Below are 13,659 nucleotides of genomic sequence, written 5' to 3' on the forward strand. Positions count from 1 at the left end.
TTTATATTCTGTTATCGTTCTTTAACTGTATAAATAATATTCAAGTTATCATTTACATTCTCTTTTCGTTCTTTAGCGTTATAAATATATTCAATTTACAAGGATTGGTGGACAAGAATATTCCAACAGAAAGTCTTCCTTATCTGGACACTCCGAAATGACGTAAGTGGAGAAACTGTGGTTGTTGGTGATTTTTTAAAGGCTATCATATACAATTTGCACACTGTGTGTACACTAGCGTTCAAAGATACCCGGGTCCTACTAATCGATAGTGATCTCTAATTTCGTGTAAGCGTGACTTCTTCAGTTATTACTTCTGTGACTAGGTGGCGAAGATAACAATCACTGTCGCCAATAGTAAATAAATATACTCGCATTATAGAATTCAAGATTTATCCCCCTCGGCTGACTGTAAAAGAAAATGGAGTTCAGCAGGAAACTGTTGATATTTCCAATTGAAGAATTTAGTTCCAAAAGCATTCGTTAAGCATTCGTTAAGGAACAGTATTACCACAGTCAGCTCAAAACGTAGTAAATATGCATCCATAGATAGTTGCTAACCACTAGGATCGCTACTATCACCTCATCACAGACAATGCGAAATAGTACCCTCAACAACTCACGCTTCGTGACTGCTCTTCGCATCCCACTCCTTGCAAAGAGGGTGTTTTTGTCTCCACGATTAGAATTGATCTTGCCAGGGCGGATTAAATACATTAATATTATGAGTAAAGCAACGCCATGTTAAGTGGAAGTGACAAATATAAGAAATCATGCTTAAATTTTTGTTTAGTTTTCAGGGTTAAAATTCTTCGTATAATCACTTTAATTCCTCCACATAATTCGTAGATGCTTCCTTTCGTTGAAAGGATTATAGTTCATTAGGTTGGCCTGCCTTGTGTAATGTATTTATTTTCATATAGGCCTACAATTGTTACAAAAGAGTTCTAATACATATGTTATTACAAAAATTTAATCGACTTATGTTTAATTACAATAAGCGTACTATTTATTAAGTATGTATAAATGGCGTATGTCGTTTGCGTGAAAGTGAACAATTAGTAAATTCACAATATGCTTACATTCTTGCAAAACAAATGGGTACCTGTATCTCGTCTAAATGATACACATGATATATACTATACATTTCTTGTCATTTGTGGATAAAATAATTGTAAACTGTTTGCCAAAAAAAATTGATAATTAGTAATATCTGAAAATATTTTACAATTGAAAATTGTTGTGAATCAATTTGTTGTGAAGAGTGATTTTTTGAGTGGCGTGGCAGTGTTTAACATTGACTTAGGACTGACAGGAGTGATTTGAAAGTAACTTGAGTGTGAATCGAGAGTGACTTAAGAGTGACTCAATACTGACTTGAGTGATTAAAGTGTGACTTGGCAGTGTTGTAAGATTCATTTGGAAGTAATATGGGAATGAATCGAGATTGACTTCGGAGTGAATGAAGAGTGAATAGCGAGCAAATCCAGAGTGACTTCATAGTAAGTTAGGTAAGAGTGAATCGAGAGTCATGTATGTGTTAACTGATTTATGAGAGTTTTAAAATTGACTTTGGACTTAATCGAGAGTGTATTAAGAATGACTTGGGAGTGTTTTAAGATTGACTTGAGAGTGACATAAATATTTGGAAGTGACTAGGCACTGATTTCGGAGTGAATCGAGACTGACTATGGAGTATATCTAGAGTGACTCCTGTGCAAATCGACAATGACTTTTGAGTGACTTCAGAGGGAACCGAGAGTGATTGGGAGTGACTTAAGAGTGAATAGGGAGAGACTTAGGTGTGACTTAAGATCGACTCGACAATGAATGGAAAGTGACTTAAGAGTGATTTGGGAGTGACTTGCAAGTGTTTAGGATTAACGTGAGAGCGAGTTAAGAGTGACCTGGGTGCGACTAGAGTGAATTGGGAATAAATATTTTTCAAACAGGTTTCAGTACTGTATTTTGTTATATTATTTGTCAAACAAAATCTAATGTGAATTACTCTGTTTCAAACAAGGTTCGATAATGGAATTTTTAACTTAAAACTGCATTTCGAATATTTTAAAGCAATGTTCAATCGTTAGTATCAATGTTACTGTAAGTTCATTACAAAATAATGATCAAAATAAAATGTATTCATAGTGATATGAATCTTATTATGTATTTATAGTGCAATTAAGCTGTTTAATACATTTCATGAAATAAACTGGTATTATTTAACTAAACCACTCATTATTTCAAACTTGCCTTCTCCTCACATTGCAACTCCTTACGTGTCCAGTTGTTGCATGTCACGAGGACAGTGCTGCCAATATGACCACACCAGTCTGCGACATGAAGGGAACATCACTGTCAGGCAATCCAGCGAGATACTGCCATCTACCCGAGGAATCAGCCTGCAAACATAAGCAAAAGCAATGTTACAGCCCTAATATCTCTATGTTTCAAATCAACAATGCAACAAAGACATCATGAAATACATAAACAAGACAAAGCAAATGAAGAATGCCAAAGGAAAAATATTCATAACTGAAAAATCAAACATTCACAACACATCCCACATCAGAATAATTATATCACTATAATCATGTAATTCAATAACTACATTCAATTTAAAACAATAATTTCAGTTTGCACCATAGCCACAATTATGAAATTGAACTTGGTACCTCAATGAAGTCCTTCGCCCAATTTGAAATCTACATTTTGTCCGCTGCAAGGATAATAAATGTCAGAAAATGTGAAATACGAGAAACAGACACTGCAGATGGTGTAAGGTATCCAAAGTACAATGCGATTATTACTACAAAAAATGTCCAAATAATTACGAGACTATTTAGATAATGAGTAAAAATTACATATTTTTAAAAAAATATAAAAAAAATGAGCTTCCAGATGAGACAAAAAAAAACTAAATGCCAGAATTTTGAAAAAATCTCACGTTTCAAAAGTCGATGCATACCTAATGGCAAACATCAATCAGTTTCAAGAGGAATTATATCACTGCAAGGAATAAAAAATGCACAGCAGAAGAGCACGAGCCTACCAAAAATTGCAAGGGATTTGATCGAATTTATTCGTGAATATTAGTGAATATGCGGGGATGCTACAGTGAAAAGCGCGGGTCTCTGAGCATCTTCGTTCTACTCGTGTATAGAAAATTCTGTTTTTGGAAGCCCAAAATGACCACTTTTTTTAAATATCACGGTCCCTACCGTCCATATGCCTCGAGACAGAGAGTTGTCTCTTATACTAAAGATAGACTTCGTGAAGATCTATTCGCTGCATTTATCAGATTTCTAGTCACTACGTACACAGCGGAGATAAGGCGGCGAGAATGTAGGCGCAATAGAAGTTTAAAAAAGCCTTGGTGTTTTTTCTCGATAATCAGTTTGTGTTCGAGATTCCCATGTTCCTGGTATCGTGTCCGAAGTAAGTCAAGGGGGAACAGAATACATTCCGTTCCTCGATATGGCCACTATTTCCGGAAATAATGGCCATAACGAGGAATGGAATGCGGCCCTGTATTCCACCTTGACTTACTTCTTACACGATAGCATCAAATTGGCAATCGCGAACACTTTCTGATTTTCGAGAAAAAAAGGGGACATTCTGGCGACCATAACTCCGCAGTACTTGTGGTCACAACAAAGCCGATGAGTGCGTTGAATACAGCTCGTCGAACACTATCTCCAGTATACACGACAACTCTCTATTCCCCTGCGTTTGGACGGGAGAGGCCGGCAAAATTTCAAAAAATGGTCATTTTGACATTCCAAAACAGACTTTTTTCTACACAAGGGAAACGAAACCACCCTTCCGCCGACTTTCTGGCGGCCATAACTCCGCAGTACTTGTGGTCACAACAAAGCCGATGAGTGCGTTGAATACAGCTCGTCGAACTCTATCTCCAGTATAAAGGACAACTCTCTATCCCCCTGCGTTTGGACGGGAGAGGCCGGCAAAATTTCCAAAAATGGTCATTTTGACCTTCCAAAACAGACTTTTTTCTACACAAGGAAAACGAAGCGGCTCAGGGGCCCGCCCTTTTAACTGTAGCATCCTCGCATCTTCCCCAGTAATCACCGCAAAAATCCCGCAAATCCGCCGCACTTTTTCTAGCCTTAATTTTTGGGTACCTGAAATATTTCAGTCTCTAATTCCGGAAATAATGGCCATACCGAGGAACGGGATGCGGCCCTGTATTGCCCATTGACTTACTTATTACACGATAGCATCAAAATGGCAATCGCGAACACTTTCTGATTTTCGAGGAAAAAAGGGGAACCACCCTTCCGCCGACTTTCTGGCGGCCATAACTCCGCAGTACTTGTGGTCACAACAAAGCCGATGAGTGCGTTGAATACAGCTCGTCGAACTCTATCTCCAGTATAAAGGACAACTCTCTATCCCCCTGCGTTTGGACGGGAGAGGCCGGCAAAATTTCAAAAAATGGTCATTTTGACCTTCCAAAACAGACTTTTTTCTACACAAGGAAAACGAAGCGGCTCAGGGGCCCGCCCTTTTAACTGTAGCATCCTCGCATCTTCCCCAGTAATCACCGCAAAAATCCCGCAAATCCACCGCACTTTTTTCTAGCCTTAATTTTTGGGTACCTGAAATATTTGAGTCTCTAATTCCGGAAATAATGGCCATACCGAGGAACGGGATGCGGCCCTGTATTGCCCCTTGACTTACTTATTACACGATAGCATCAAAATGGCAATCGCGAACACTTTCTGATTTTCGAGGAAAAAAGGGGAAGGGTTTAAACCACCCTTCCGCCGACATTCTGGCGGCCATAACTCCGCAGTACTTGTGGTCTCAACAAAGCCGATGAGTGCGTTGAATACAGATCGTCGAACTCTATCTCCAGTATAAAGGACAACTCTCTATTCCCCTGCGTTTGGACGGGAGAGGCCGGCAAAATTTCAAAAAATGGTAATTTTGACCTTCCAAAACAGACTTTTTTCTACACAAGGAAAACGAAGCGGCTCAGGGGCCCGCCCTTTTATCTGTAGCATCCTCGAATCTTCCCCAGTAATCACCGCAAAAATCCCGCAAATCCGCCGCACTTTTTTCTAGCCTTAATTTTTGGGTACCTGAAATATTTGAGTCTCTAATTTCGGAAATAATGGCCATACCGAGGAACGGGATGCGACCCTGTATTCCCCCTTGACTTACTTATTACACGATAGCATCAAAATGGCAATCGCGAACACTTTCTGATTTTCGAGAAAAAAAGGGGAAGGGTTTAAACCACCCTTCCGCCGACTTTCTGGCGGCCATAACTCCGCAGTACTTGTGGTCACAACAAAGCCGATGAGTGCGTTGAATACAGCTCGTCGAACTCTATCTCCAGTATAAAGGACAACTCTCTATTCCCCTGCGTTTGGACGGGAGAGGCCGGCAAAATTTCAAAAAAATGGTCATTTTGACCTTCCAAAACACACTTTTTTCTACACAAGGAAAACGAAGCGGCTCAGGGGCCCGCCCTTTTAACTGTAGCATCCTCGCATCTTCCCAAGTAATCACCGCAAAAATCCCGCAAATCCGCCGCACTTTTTTCTAGCCTTAATTTTTGGGTACCTGAAATATTTCAGTCTCTAATTCCGGAAATAATGGCCATACCGAGGAACGGGATGCGGCCCTGTATTCCCCCTTGACTTACTTCTTACACGATAGCATCAAAATGGCAATCGCGAACACTTTCTGATTTTCGAGGAAAAAAGGGGAAGGGTTTAAACCACCCTTCCGCCGACATTCTGGCGGCCATAACTCCGCAGTACTTGTGGTCACAACAAAGCCGATGAGTGCGTTGAATACAGCTCGTCGAACTCTATCTCCAGTATAAAGGACAACTCTCTATTCCCCTGCGTTTGGACGGGAGAGGCCGGCAAAATTTCAAAAAATGGTCATTTGACCTTCCAAAACAGACTTTTTTCTACACAAGGAAAACGAAGCGGCTCAGGGGCCCGCCCTTTTAACTGTAGCATCCTCGCATCTTCCCCAGTAATCACCGCAAAAATCCCGCAAATCCGCCGCACTTTTTTCTAGCCTTAATTTTTGGGTACCTGAAATATTTCAGTCTCTAATTCCGGAAATAATGGCCATACCGAGGAACGGGATGCGGCCCTGTATTGCCCCTTGACTTACTTATTACACGATAGCATCAAAATGGCAATCGCGAACACTTTCTGATTTTCGAGGACTTTCTGGCGGCCATAACTCCGCAGTACTTGTGGTCTCAACAAAGCCGATGAGTGCGTTGAATACAGCTCGTCGAACTCTATCTCCAGTATAAAGGACAACTCTCTATTCCCCTGCGTTTGGACGGGAGAGGCCGGCAAAATTTCAAAAAATGGTCATTTTGACCTTCCAAAACAGACTTTTTTCTACACAAGGAAAACGAAGCGGCTCAGGGCCCCGCCCTTTTAACTGTAGCATCCTCGCATCTTCCCCAGTAATCACCGCAAAAATCCCGCAAATCCGCCGCACTTTTTTCTAGCCTTAATTTTTGGGTACCTGAAATATTTGAGTCTCTAATTCCGGAAATAATGGCCATACCGAGGAACGGGATGCGGCCCTGTATTCCCCCTTGACTTACTTATTACACGATAGCATCAAAATGGCAATCGCGAACACTTTCTGATTTTCGAGGAAAAAAGGGGAAGGGTTTAAACCACCCTTCCGCCGACATTCTGGCGGCCATAACTCCGCAGTACATGTGGTCACAACAAAGCCGATGAGTGCGTTGAATACAGCTCGTCGAACTCTATCTCCAGTGTAAAGGACAACTCTCTATTCCCCTGCGTTTGGACGGGAGAGGCCGGCAAAATTTCAAAAAATGGTCATTTTGACCTTCCAAAACAGACTTTTTTCTACACAAGGAAAACGAAGCGGCTCAGGGGCCCGCCCTTTTAACTGTAGCATCCTCGCATCTTCCCCAGTAATCACCGCAAAAATCCCGCAAATCCGCCGCACTTTTTTCTAGCCTTAATTTTTGGGTACCTGAAATTTTTGAGTCTCTAACTCCGGAAATAATGGCCATACCGAGGAACGGGATGCGGCCCTGTATTGCCCCTTGACTTACTCATTACACGATAGCATCAAAATGGCAATCGCGAACACTTTCTGATTTTCGAGGAAAAAAGGGGAAGGTACGACATTCTGGCGGCCATAACTCCGCAGTACTTGTGGTCTCAACAAAGCCGATGAGTGCGTTGAATACAGCTCGTCGAACTCTATCTCCAGTATAAAGGACAACTCTCTATTCCCCTGCGTTTGGACGGGAGAGGCCGGCAAAATTTCAAAAAATGGTCATTTTGACCTTCCAAAACAGACTTTTTTCTACACAAGGAAAACGAAGCGGCTCAGGGGCCCGCCCTTTTAACTGTAGCATCCTCGCATCTTCCCCAGTAATCACCGCAAAAATCCCGCAAATCCGCCGCACTTTTTTCTAGCCTTAATTTTTGGGTACCTGAAATATTTGAGTCTCTAATTCCGGAAATAATGGCCATACCGTGGAACGGGATGCGGCCCTGTATTCCCCCTTGACTTACTTATTACACGATAGCATCAAAATGGCAATCGCGAACACTTTCTGATTTTCGAGAAAAAAAGGGGAAGGGTTTAAACCACCCTTCCGCCGACTTTCTGGCGGCCATAACTCCGCAGTACTTGTGGTCACAACAAAGCCGATGAGTGCGTTGAATACAGCTCGTCGAACTCTATCTCCAGTATAAAGGACAACTCTCTATTCCCCTGCGTTTGGACGGGAGAGGCCGGCAAAATTTCAAAAAATGGTCATTTTGACCTTCCAAAACAGACTTTTTTCTACACAAGGAAAACGAAGCGGCTCAGGGGCCCGCCCTTTTAACTGTAGCATCCTCGCATCTTCCCCAGTAATCACAGCAAAAATCCCGCAAATCCGCCGCACTTTTTTCTAGCCTTAATTTTTGGGTACCTGAAATATTTGAGTCTCTAATTCCGGAAATAATGGCCATACCGTGGAACGGGATGCGGCCCTGTATTCCCCCTTGACTTACTTATTACACGATAGCATCAAAATGGCAATCGCGAACACTTTCTGATTTTCGAGAAAAAAAGGGGAAGGGTTTAAACCACCCTTCCGCCGACATTCTGGCGGCCATAACTCCGCAGTACTTGTGGTCTCAACAAAGCCGATGAGTGCGTTGAATACAGCTCGTCGAACTCTATCTCCAGTATAAAGGACAACTCTCTATTCCCCTGCGTTTGGACGGGAGAGGCCGGCAAATTTTCAAAAAATGGTCATTTTGACCTTCCAAAACAGACTTTTTTCTACACAAGGAAAACGAAGCGGCTCAGGGGCCCGCCCTTTTAACTGTAGCATCCTCGCATCTTCCCCAGGAATCACCGCAAAAATCCCGCAAATCCGCCGCACTTTTTTCTAGCCTTAATTTTTGGGTACCTGAAATATTTGAGTCTCTACTTCCGGAAATAATGGCCATACCGAGGAACGGGATGCGGCCCTGTATTCCCCCTTGACTTACTTCTTACACGATAGCATCAAAATGGCAATCGCGAACACTTTCTGATTTTCGAGGAAAAAAGGGGAAGGGTTTAAACCACCCTTCCGCCGACATTCTGGCGGCCATAACTCCGCAGTACTTGTGGTCACAACAAAGCCGATGAGTGCGTTGAATACAGCTCGTCGAACTCTATCTCCAGTATAAAGGACAACTCTCTATTCCCCTGCGTTTGCACGGGAGAGGCCTGCAAAATTAAAAAAAATGGTCATTTTGACCTTCCAAAACAGACTTTTTTCTACACAAGGAAAACGAAGCGGCTCAGGGGCCCGCCCTTTTAACTGTAGCGTCCTCGCATCTTCCCCAGTAATCACCGCAAAAATCCCGCAAATCCGCCGCACTTTTTTCTAGCCTTAATTTTTGGGTACCTGAAATATTTGAGTCTCTAATTCCGGAAATAATGGCCATACCGAGGAACGGGATGCGGCCCTGTATTCCCCCTTGACTTACTTATTACACGATAGCATCAAAATGGCAATCGCGAACACTTTCTGATTTTCGAGAAAAAAAGGGGAAGGGTTTAAACCACCCTTCCGCCGACTTTCTGGCGGCCATAACTCCGCAGTACTTGTGGTCACAACAAAGCCGATGAGTGCGTTGAATACAGCTCGTCGAACTCTATCTCCAGTATAAAGGACAACTCTCTATTCCCCTGCGTTTGGACGGGAGAGGCCGGCAAAATTTCAAAAAATGGTCATTTTGACCTTCCAAAACAGACTTTTTTCTACACAAGGAAAACGAAGCGGCTCAGGGGCCCGCCCTTTTAACTGTAGCATCCTCGCATCTTCCCCAGTAATCACCGCAAAAATCCCGCAAATCCGCCGCACTTTTTTCTAGCCTTCATTTTTGGGTACCTGAAATATTTGAGTCTCTAATTCCGGAAATAATGGCCATACCGAGGAACGGGATGCGGCCCTGTATTCCCCCTTGACTTACTTCTTACACGATAGCATCAAAATGGCAATCGCGAACACTTTCTGATTTTCGAGGAAAAAAGGGGAAGGGTTTAAACCACCCTTCCGCCGACATTCTGGCGGCCATAACTCCGCAGTACTTGTGGTCTCAACAAAGCCGATGAGTGCGTTGAATACAGATCGTCGAACTCTATCTCCAGTATAAAGGACAACTCTCTATTCCCCTGCGTTTGGACGGGAGAGGCCGGCAAAATTTCAAAAAATGGTAATTTTGACCTTCCAAAACAGACTTTTTTCTACACAAGGAAAACGAAGCGGCTCAGGGGCCCGCCCTTTTATCTGTAGCATCCTCGAATCTTCCCCAGTAATCACCGCAAAAATCCCGCAAATCCGCCGCACTTTTTTCTAGCCTTAATTTTTGGGTACCTGAAATATTTGAGTCTCTAATTTCGGAAATAATGGCCATACCGAGGAACGGGATGCGACCCTGTATTCCCCCTTGACTTACTTATTACACGATAGCATCAAAATGGCAATCGCGAACACTTTCTGATTTTCGAGAAAAAAAGGGGAAGGGTTTAAACCACCCTTCCGCCGACTTTCTGGCGGCCATAACTCCGCAGTACTTGTGGTCACAACAAAGCCGATGAGTGCGTTGAATACAGCTCGTCGAACTCTATCTCCAGTATAAAGGACAACTCTCTATTCCCCTGCGTTTGGACGGGAGAGGCCGGCAAAATTTCAAAAAAATGGTCATTTTGACCTTCCAAAACACACTTTTTTCTACACAAGGAAAACGAAGCGGCTCAGGGGCCCGCCCTTTTAACTGTAGCATCCTCGCATCTTCCCAAGTAATCACCGCAAAAATCCCGCAAATCCGCCGCACTTTTTTCTAGCCTTAATTTTTGGGTACCTGAAATATTTCAGTCTCTAATTCCGGAAATAATGGCCATACCGAGGAACGGGATGCGGCCCTGTATTCCCCCTTGACTTACTTCTTACACGATAGCATCAAAATGGCAATCGCGAACACTTTCTGATTTTCGAGGAAAAAAGGGGAAGGGTTTAAACCACCCTTCCGCCGACATTCTGGCGGCCATAACTCCGCAGTACTTGTGGTCACAACAAAGCCGATGAGTGCGTTGAATACAGCTCGTCGAACTCTATCTCCAGTATAAAGGACAACTCTCTATTCCCCTGCGTTTGGACGGGAGAGGCCGGCAAAATTTCAAAAAATGGTCATTTGACCTTCCAAAACAGACTTTTTTCTACACAAGGAAAACGAAGCGGCTCAGGGGCCCGCCCTTTTAACTGTAGCATCCTCGCATCTTCCCCAGTAATCACCGCAAAAATCCCGCAAATCCGCCGCACTTTTTTCTAGCCTTAATTTTTGGGTACCTGAAATATTTCAGTCTCTAATTCCGGAAATAATGGCCATACCGAGGAACGGGATGCGGCCCTGTATTGCCCCTTGACTTACTTATTACACGATAGCATCAAAATGGCAATCGCGAACACTTTCTGATTTTCGAGGACTTTCTGGCGGCCATAACTCCGCAGTACTTGTGGTCTCAACAAAGCCGATGAGTGCGTTGAATACAGCTCGTCGAACTCTATCTCCAGTATAAAGGACAACTCTCTATTCCCCTGCGTTTGGACGGGAGAGGCCGGCAAAATTTCAAAAAATGGTCATTTTGACCTTCCAAAACAGACTTTTTTCTACACAAGGAAAACGAAGCGGCTCAGGGCCCCGCCCTTTTAACTGTAGCATCCTCGCATCTTCCCCAGTAATCACCGCAAAAATCCCGCAAATCCGCCGCACTTTTTTCTAGCCTTAATTTTTGGGTACCTGAAATATTTGAGTCTCTAATTCCGGAAATAATGGCCATACCGAGGAACGGGATGCGGCCCTGTATTCCCCCTTGACTTACTTATTACACGATAGCATCAAAATGGCAATCGCGAACACTTTCTGATTTTCGAGGAAAAAAGGGGAAGGGTTTAAACCACCCTTCCGCCGACATTCTGGCGGCCATAACTCCGCAGTACATGTGGTCACAACAAAGCCGATGAGTGCGTTGAATACAGCTCGTCGAACTCTATCTCCAGTGTAAAGGACAACTCTCTATTCCCCTGCGTTTGGACGGGAGAGGCCGGCAAAATTTCAAAAAATGGTCATTTTGACCTTCCAAAACAGACTTTTTTCTACACAAGGAAAACGAAGCGGCTCAGGGGCCCGCCCTTTTAACTGTAGCATCCTCGCATCTTCCCCAGTAATCACCGCAAAAATCCCGCAAATCCGCCGCACTTTTTTCTAGCCTTAATTTTTGGGTACCTGAAATTTTTGAGTCTCTAACTCCGGAAATAATGGCCATACCGAGGAACGGGATGCGGCCCTGTATTGCCCCTTGACTTACTCATTACACGATAGCATCAAAATGGCAATCGCGAACACTTTCTGATTTTCGAGGAAAAAAGGGGAAGGTACGACATTCTAGCGGCCATAACTCCGCAGTACTTGTGGTCTCAACAAAGCCGATGAGTGCGTTGAATACAGCTCGTCGAACTCTATCTCCAGTATAAAGGACAACTCTCTATTCCCCTGCGTTTGGACGGGAGAGGCCGGCAAAATTTCAAAAAATGGTCATTTTGACCTTCCAAAACAGACTTTTTTCTACACAAGGAAAACGAAGGGGCTCAGGGGCCCGCCCTTTTAACTGTAGCATCCTCGCATCTTCCCCAGTAATCACCGCAAAAATCCCGCAAATCCGCCGCACTTTTTTCTAGCCTTAATTTTTGGGTACCTGAAATATTTGAGTCTCTAATTCCGGAAATAATGGCCATACCGTGGAACGGGATGCGGCCCTGTATTCCCCCTTGACTTACTTATTACACGATAGCATCAAAATGGCAATCGCGAACACTTTCTGATTTTCGAGAAAAAAAGGGGAAGGGTTTAAACCACCCTTCCGCCGACTTTCTGGCGGCCATAACTCCGCAGTACTTGTGGTCACAACAAAGCCGATGAGTGCGTTGAATACAGCTCGTCGAACTCTATCTCCAGTATAAAGGACAACTCTCTATTCCCCTGCGTTTGGACGGGAGAGGCCGGCAAAATTTCAAAAAATGGTCATTTTGACCTTCCAAAACAGACTTTTTTCTACACAAGGAAAACGAAGCGGCTCAGGGGCCCGCCCTTTTAACTGTAGCATCCTCGCATCTTCCCCAGTAATCACAGCAAAAATCCCGCAAATCCGCCGCACTTTTTTCTAGCCTTAATTTTTGGGTACCTGAAATATTTGAGTCTCTAATTCCGGAAATAATGGCCATACCGTGGAACGGGATGCGGCCCTGTATTCCCCCTTGACTTACTTATTACACGATAGCATCAAAATGGCAATCGCGAACACTTTCTGATTTTCGAGAAAAAAAGGGGAAGGGTTTAAACCACCCTTCCGCCGACATTCTGGCGGCCATAACTCCGCAGTACTTGTGGTCTCAACAAAGCCGATGAGTGCGTTGAATACAGCTCGTCGAACTCTATCTCCAGTATAAAGGACAACTCTCTATTCCCCTGCGTTTGGACGGGAGAGGCCGGCAAATTTTCAAAAAATGGTCATTTTGACCTTCCAAAACAGACTTTTTTCTACACAAGGAAAACGAAGCGGCTCAGGGGCCCGCCCTTTTAACTGTAGCATCCTCGCATCTTCCCCAGGAATCACCGCAAAAATCCCGCAAATCCGCCGCACTTTTTTCTAGCCTTAATTTTTGGGTACCTGAAATATTTGAGTCTCTACTTCCGGAAATAATGGCCATACCGAGGAACGGGATGCGGCCCTGTATTCCCCCTTGACTTACTTCTTACACGATAGCATCAAAATGGCAATCGCGAACACTTTCTGATTTTCGAGGAAAAAAGGGGAAGGGTTTAAACCACCCTTCCGCCGACATTCTGGCGGCCATAACTCCGCAGTACTTGTGGTCACAACAAAGCCGATGAGTGCGTTGAATACAGCTCGTCGAACTCTATCTCCAGTATAAAGGACAACTCTCTATTCCCCTGCGTTTGCACGGGAGAGGCCTGCAAAATTAAAAAAAATGGTCATTTTGACCTTCCAAAACAGACTTTTTTCTACACAAGGAAAACGAAGCGGCTCAGGGGCCCGCCC

The 13,659-nt window shown here is 43.6% G+C and overlaps 1 long non-coding RNA gene across 1 annotated transcript in view; it reads right to left on the reverse strand.

The window, feature by feature from the left end:
• Nucleotides 1-2,248: 2,248 nt before the first annotated feature.
• LOC138697505 (uncharacterized) overlaps nt 2,249-13,659 on the reverse strand; it is a 415,894-nt gene continuing 404,483 nt past the window's right edge. The window contains exon 6 of the long non-coding RNA XR_011331580.1: nt 2,249-2,402. This is a non-coding gene — a long non-coding RNA (uncharacterized lncRNA). The remainder of the gene's footprint in view (nt 2,403-13,659) is intronic.

Source organism: Periplaneta americana, chromosome 4 (genome assembly GCF_040183065.1).
Source record: "Periplaneta americana isolate PAMFEO1 chromosome 4, P.americana_PAMFEO1_priV1, whole genome shotgun sequence".
NCBI lineage: Eukaryota > Metazoa > Arthropoda > Insecta > Blattodea > Blattidae > Periplaneta > Periplaneta americana.